The sequence below is a fragment of the Alligator mississippiensis genome, chromosome 3 (assembly GCF_030867095.1).
Source record: "Alligator mississippiensis isolate rAllMis1 chromosome 3, rAllMis1, whole genome shotgun sequence".
Lineage (NCBI taxonomy): Eukaryota > Metazoa > Chordata > Crocodylia > Alligatoridae > Alligator > Alligator mississippiensis.
Genome location: NC_081826.1, coordinates 21669185 through 21677118, shown reverse-complemented (window position 1 = coordinate 21677118; position 7934 = coordinate 21669185). Strand labels below are relative to the sequence as shown.

Sequence of the window (7934 nt, the reverse complement as noted above, 5' to 3'; positions counted from 1 at the left end):
TCTTAGACTAAACTGCAAAGACCTTGAATTGATTCAGCCTCAGGCTTTTTGACTGACTGTACTTAGCCTTGGAGTGAAACACTTTTATCATCCCTCAGTTGCAACAAGATTGATTTCATTATATTCTAACCATCTCAAGATTGTTGGCAGTCAGGTCTAGTCTTGAATATATCCAGCTAAGGTGAACCCACAACTTTTCTTGATTATTTTTTCACTGAATAGATTACATTTAAATATTAAGAAAATTTCAAAGTAAGCCGCATGACCTGGGTAACTGTAGGCAAGTTAGTCTGACCTCGGTCTCAGACAAAATAATTGGAAAACTGATACAGGGATTTGGTCACTAAAAAAATTAAAGAATATGGGTTATCATTAATGCCAATCAACATAATTTTATGGAAAATAGGTTATGTCATACAAACTCAATTTCTTTTTTGGCACTATTACAAGTTTTATGAATAACAATAACTGCATAGAGATACCATAGTAAGACTCTTGCAAAACAGTACTGCAGAGACTTTACAATATCAGTCAAGACAAGTTAAAAGGATTAAGATTGACTGACTCTGGTTTCCAATTTATTTGCCAATGGGCAGGCTTCATTGAATGGTTTTTCTTGAAGGGATGAATTCTAAGCCAGACACTTATATTTACTTTCAAGCCTGTGAAAGTAAAAATAAAATAATTGATGATATAATTTTTGGCTGAAACCAGATTGATTAAGTAATAATTAATTAGATGAACAGGGGAAGCTTACAGAATAAGCTGTTTAATTCAGTAAGCAAAGCCTCTGCCAACAGAGGCTTTTAATACAAGGTTGTAGTGTATAGGAATGAGAAATGAAGGTTAAATCTATAGAATAGTGGAGATGCATCTTGAAAATCAGTGACAATGAAATGGATTCAGGAGTTATAGACACAAGCAACTGAACATGGTCTCCTAGTACCTAGTAATATTCTAGCAATAAGGCAGGGGCGGGCAAAATGCAGCCCACGGACCAGATATGGCCCACCAGGGGCTGTAGGGCCCCTAAACCATTTAGAAAATTAATATTTATCTGCCCCTGGCTGCCTGTCATGCAGCCCTCAATGGCTTGCCAAAACTCAGTAAGTGGCCCTCCACCCAAAATAATTGCCCACCCCTGCAATAAGGGCTGATAAAGTCCTTGTAGGTAAGAAGATGGGCATGGTGAATAGTGAGGAGGTGATTTTATCTTAACATGTAGAATTGGTGAGATAAACACTATTGCATCCAGTTCTGGTGTCTGTATTTTAAGAGATGAAAAATTGGAGAAAGCGCACAAAAGAGTCAGAACATAATTTGAGGGCTGAAAAATATAGCTGCTTTACAGTGAGATCTTAAAGGATTTTGATCTAGTTGGTTTGTCCTAAAGAATACCAAGTGATGATTTGGTTATGGGACATAAAAACTTTCAAGAGGAAAAAATACTAGGTGTTAGATATATCTTGAATGAGGCAGAGAAGACTTGATAAAAACCAATGGCTGGAAGTTAAATCCAGGCAAATTCAAATAAAAAGTAAAACATGGTTTTTAATAGCAAGGGTTATTAACCATCAGGACAAAGTAGCAGTGGATTCTCCATCTCCTGAAGTCTTCAAATCAAGACCGGATGTCTTTCTGGAAGATATACTTTACTGAAATGCAAATACAATAAAATACTAAATGGGTGAAATTCTATGACCTGTTTATATAGGAGATCAGACTAAATGATCTAATGGTCCCTTCTGGCCTTAAGAAAGCTCAACTCCTACTGACATTCAGATAGTATCTATAATCCTTACTATTTATGAGCACTTTTCATACACAGACCTTGTCTCTTCTTATTTCTCAAGCAAGCATTTAACAGCAATGTTCAAGGGTGGTCAAGTATTGCTAAGGTTTTAAAAATATATAATTTGCAGTAGGCTCCCCTTTCCCTAGCTGACATTACTGTTTATTATTTCTATGGCAGTAGCACCAAGAAACTCCCAAATGTGAGTAAGGACCCATTAAACTGGAGCAGTGTTATACTATCCACATATTATATTTAAAATTTCTGACCAGCTTTGAAGCTGAAATAATAAAACATTGCCAGAAAATCAGCAATGCTATTTAGATTTTAAAATTCAAAACTCCTTCACAATTCTAATACACTTTTTCAAAAATAATAATAAAAAAGCACCTCCTTTACAGTTCTTCTCAGCTGTTGCTCTCAAAGTGTTTTACAAAAGGTGCCAAATTTTGCCTGCAAATACACACAGAACCTCTTTCCAAAGCCAGCGGAAGATGAGTATATTCATCAGAAGGCAGCATTTGAGCCTGAATAAGTAGGAAAAGGAGTCTGTTAAATTGTTGACCTAAATAATATGAGGAAACAAACTGAAGAACAATCTAGCAACCCTAAGGCAAATATGCATAGTTTCCAACAATAGACTTATTGGTGTGCAATATACATGAACAGAGTAATTTATGAAGTCAAAAGATTAGAGTTACATCTTTCCTAGGATTGATCTTTCAATATGCCTTGATTTTCCTTGCTTCTACTGACATCATTTGACTCACATTCCGAAGTTTCCAGTAAGCTTTCTTCACCCAAGTTATGAGTCAGGAATATGCCAGATTTCTGACTGTTTAGCACTGTTTGTTCAGTTCTGCTGAGAAGACCAGAGAAAAATATTTATCTTTGCAATGCATATTGTAATGTGCCATGCAAAGTCTGTCTGCTTTTCTATTTTTCACGGTCAAGATATCAATGATGATATAATTGGGATGATTCCAAATGTGACAGCTGTATGATGGGTAACTGTGGCTAGGAAGCTGAGGTGATAGTCTGTATCTCCACTTTAGACAAATATTTTTGGGGATGGTTTAGACTGGGATGATCCCGCCTTGAACAGTAGGTTGGGCCACTAGATGATCCAACGGACACGATGATCCATTGTGGTCTCTTCCGACTCTACGATCTATGATTTCAGCCAGTCCCTTCCAGCCCTATTTTTCTATGACTGCAAGCAGGAGTAAGAGGTTTTAGCTTGTTAGTTTGATCTGGGGTCAGATCATATACATTGTGGGATGGAAAAGCATAACGTATGCCTCTTTTGTTTCTGAATGCTTTGGTTAAAGAGGGGAAGTCTCACCTAAATCAGCAAATGGATCCTTGTAGATTAACTATCAGAGAATGATTTATAGGCTCAGTGAACATGATCCTATGCAGTTTGAATGAGACACATTTCTAATAATATTCTGCACTTGCATGTTACCTTCCAGCTGAACATCTTACAATGCCTTAACAACAATAACTACTTAAAAGCCTTGGAACATTGCTTCAAGAGTTTAGTTAATTAAAACTGATTAATAATGTTTTGAGAGTTTAAAGATTAACTCCCCTAAGATCCCATGCTGAGCCAGTAGCAAAGAGGAACAGAACACAGGAGTCCAAGCTCCCAATTTCCTGTATCCATCTTTCCAAACTTTTCTCATTTAATCAATGCCTCTGATAGAATAGGGACACAAAGAGAGACCTTTCCTGGATTTATTTTTCTGTTAGTCTGTACATTTAGAAAAATAACATGCAATGCAATGAGGGTCCCGATCCTTCAAACACAGACATGTAAGTAATTGTATTTGTATGAATGTGTCCCAATTAAAGACAACAGAACTATGCATGTAAAGTTACTCATATGGCAAGTATCTGCAAGATGAATTTCTAGAACAAATACTTGAAAAATTGTTTTAGTATTTCCTATAGCTATCTCATGGGTGTGTTATTATTCAAACTGGCTGAGAATATTTGGACAAATACTGTTGCTAGAAAGTGCCAGCTTATTGAAACCAAAGCTTTTTGTAGACATAAGTTTGGCAAATGTTTTGTCAAGAGTTCTCAAGTCCAGGATGAAATTTTGGTCAGAAAGAGAGGTATATAATCCTGGTTCAAGCCCTGCTCTAAATCAGACAGACGAGGGATTTAAATCCAGACCTCTTACACCCAGGGTAAAGACCTTAACCACAGGCCTATTGGCTTTTCTCAGGACTTGCTCTGATCTCTGAAAAGCCAAGCCTTAATCAACTACTGTTATTAATGCTTAGCATTTTTAGCTCCTTTGATGAAGGCACTTCCTAAATTTTGATGATTCATTATTAATAAATTTGTTTATGAAATCTCTCAACTCATACATCCTGGGTCAGGGACACATGGGTGGGACTCTAGCATTTGTTTTGGAAAGTTAGTTACAAAATTGAAACGGTATATATTGCTCTACTAACTGTGAATCTGAAAACATTTTTTTTAAATAAAAAAGCAATTAAACTACAATTTAAAAATGTCTCCTGATCTGCTCTGTTTCAGTTAGGTTCTCATTCCAGCATTTGTGCAGTATTTGCCAGTAATTAGCAGCTACTAAGCTTTTGTTCCATGCTCCTTTCCCAAAATGAGGGTAAAGAATGATAGCTCATGTAAGTGTCAGATGACTGAGATGAGATGTGAAATAGGCTCAAACACAGCAGATCCAAAAACAACAAAGCTCCCCCACCCACTATTGGGGAACCAGCCATGCACAACGTATAATAATTGTAAACAGAACGGAGTGTTAATAACGTATCTGCAGGCATTCTCTGCATTCAAGAGCTGTGTCTTGAGTGGTCCTAATAAAGATATTTTTGAGTCAGATTCTGCTAACGTCATTCATGCTGGGGTAGTCCCTTAACTCTGTAAATCAGCTGGATTCAAAGAGTTTACTTGCAGATTAAAGTGCAATACATAGGGTAAAAAGACCAGTTTTGTTATGTGTTTTATGACCACTGATCAGGTACATTTCCCAGGTTATTCTAACTGAACTAAGGTAGGAAAGCTGAGACCCTGAGAGGTTATGTGACCCGGTCAAAAGCCTCATCCTGCAGAATGCTGATCACCATCAATCCCAAATGAAGCCACTAGGAATTGGAGATGTTCTACACTTGCCATGAAGTTGATAGCAGTCTGAGAGCCACGACTACTAGTTCCCTGCCCTGACTATTTGACAACAGCCATTCTCCTTTGTAGTGCTATTCAGGTGAACTATGAGGTGCACCTCTACCCTGCCACCTCCTTGTAATGCTATATTTACTTTTTACTTTAGAGGTACTGAGCAAAAGTTCCAGATTTTTGTAATACACTTGAATATATGTCCTCAACTTTGCCTCCCTTACTAGTAGTGTTTTCTCATGTATGCTTTAGACCTAAACTAATAGAATAGTTGAGTAATGGCAAACATTTCTGCTTGTCTCAAACTGACCCTTTACTGGCAAATGCAATCTTGAGTTGCATATAGTAATATATCCTAATTTAAAGCATGCCAAGAACTGATACTCAGGGCAGACTGTCACTCTTACGGGCATGAGCAGTTATCTTCCTGCTGCTGCTGTATAAACCACTTTCTGGATATCTAGAAATAAGTAAGTGATTTTATATTTTCCTGATAAAATAAGGAAGTGCCAATTATTTACAATGCAATGTAGTCTGGACTCTTAAAAGCAACAGAACAGAAAACATTGCTTTGCAAATATACTCTCTCACCTCAATGTGTTTTTTTCAAGGCTTAGGAGAGGAAATAAGAATACAAATATGAATGAATACAAATATGAATATGATACAAATTTTATCAATGTAAAAAGTTTCAAGTTATTTTAAAGTTTGCCCGGTAAAAAAAAAGGATGAAATCAAAGAATCATTAGCAAGCCCACAGATATGCACACGAATATACAACTGTCCCTCCCCACATAACTATGGCTTGCCTGGATGGAGGGGGATTCACAAAGGGCACTGACAGACATAGAAAAAAAACATGCTTTACTAGAACCAGCACGTTAGTTCAACCTGGCTCCGCAGCGTCTATATAAACTGGTTGCTTCAGCAGAGCTTTTGGGCACTTTTATCTAATAGCTGATTCAATCAACTATTAGATAAAAGTGCCATAAAAACCCCACTGAAGCGCTTGATACATACAGACATTGGGGAGCCAGGTTCAACTAACGTGCTGTCGCTTCTGGGCATGCACTGGGCTTGTGCACTGGGTGTGCCGAGTTTAAAGTAAGACAAGGTTCTTTGGGTGAATCTGATATCTTGTATTAGACCAACTAAATAGTTAGAGAACAATATTTAAGCAAGCTTTTGGGTTCAAAGACCCTTTGTCAGGCTAAGGAAGTTTCAGCAGTTGATGGGTGCTCTTAAAGTAAAGCACCTTTTTTTTTTATACCTGTAAGCAGCCAAAAAGTCTAGGCACTCTGTCTCTGACACTTGAGAATGGAAAAGAGAAAGGTTCATCAGCGAATAGGCCTGATAGATTGCCTCTCTGCCTCTCCCCAGTCTTGGTCTGGCCTGGTCTACACTACCAAAAATCTATACCCAAGGCTCCCTTGGAGTGGCAGATCCCTCCTTTCTGCCAGTAGAATCACATCACATCTGTTGAGCGGAGTAAGGTCTTCCTCCCCATCCAACAGCCAGAAGAAGGCACGTGTAGACAGTCACATGCCTTGTAGGGGCTGTAGCGGTCCCTTCACTTGCTGGGGCCTTTCCAGAGTGCCCAACACATTATGGTAGAGCAGCTGCCACAGTGGAGGATGTGAATGCATCTGTGTTGTGCTGCTGGGTGGTAATGACTGCTGCCTGCTGACAGGATTTCTGCCAGAAACAAGACTTGCCTCTGTCTGAACAATGCTGGGAGCAACTGTGAGAGATTAACAAAAAAAAAAAAGGCTTTTACATGTAAAACTTCTCCACTTAAAACATGCTAGAACACTTACAACCTCCCTGCCCCAGTATAAACATACACTATTCTGGTTTGGCAAAGCAAAATAAGATATACAAAATATTTTCAACAGGTATAACTACTTCTATAATAAGGTTTCTACTGGCTTAACTATGTCAGTTAAAAATAAAAGCACTTGATGACATAAATATGTTGGTAAAATTCTTTACGCCTCCACCAGATTTAAGGGTGTACCTGATCCTCTGATGAGAGTATGAAGAATTGTTACTAATATTATAATGTGGAATCAAATCAAAGCTTTACCCAAAACATGAACTAAATCCGATCTAAACCTCCTTTTGAGGCTCCCTCTGCCTGTTAGGCTTCTGTTTGTTTGTAAGGTTTATGTGCTTCCTGATTTTGACCAAAAGCAGGGCTACAAAAATAATTTAAGAAATGCCATCCCTGTGATGTTTCTGAGCCAGCAGGGATTAGGAATGACTAGAGATGTTATGGGAGAGCCTGTTCTCATGAGATTTCCATCCAGATATCTAGACCAAAGGGGTTTCTCACTCTGTGAACTTACAGAACACGTTTCAGCACTCTTTGATGTGATCTCTCTGCTTCCTGTAACACAAAGAAAAAGTTTTCTCTGCATTGTATCTAATGCAAATTACAGTAAATAGATCAACTTAAACTCACCTTTAAAGACTTGACCTTTCGGTTGAACTGCGAACACCTGAAGGGTAGACCATTTAGTCCTCAAAGCTGGGGTATTGCAGTTTGTTTGTTGGGCTAGGAAAAGATATGCCATTATCTATCCCTTTAGGACAATGCAATAAGCACAAGAGATTCAGTTTTCTTTTAAGCCAACAAAAGCCAGGCTCTCCAGAGTTAAAGTTCAAACTTCATCCTCAGTGAACCATGTTTTCTTTATGCAATTACTGGGGTCTCAATCTGTGAGATGATCTCATGCACCACATTTGCAGCCTTTCTTAGACAATTGACTTAAGGATGGAGTTTCCCAGGTTTGGCTCAAAAGATTCCTTGTGTTTGTGGATTCAGGTCAGACACTTAATGTTACCTGAACATAATTGCTGTTTGTTTTTACTCCATACTGTGCACTTAAAAGGAGACAAGGGAAGGTAAACCCCTGGGAAAAACAAACTGCTTGGGAGACCAAGACAGTTTCAAAAGTAATGTTAGGACCAC

General features: G+C 38.2%; 1 long non-coding RNA gene across 1 annotated transcript; it reads right to left on the bottom strand.

Annotated features, from left to right (window-relative positions):
• Nucleotides 1–581: 581 nt before the first annotated feature.
• LOC132249237 (uncharacterized) lies at nucleotides 582–7595 on the bottom strand. Its single transcript, XR_009460635.1, has 4 exons — nucleotides 7425–7595; nucleotides 7309–7349; nucleotides 2183–2319; nucleotides 582–1655 (listed from the first exon to the last, which is right to left on the bottom strand). It is a non-coding gene; the product is annotated as an uncharacterized LOC132249237 (long non-coding RNA).
• Between the last annotated feature and the right edge of the window lie 339 nt (nucleotides 7596–7934).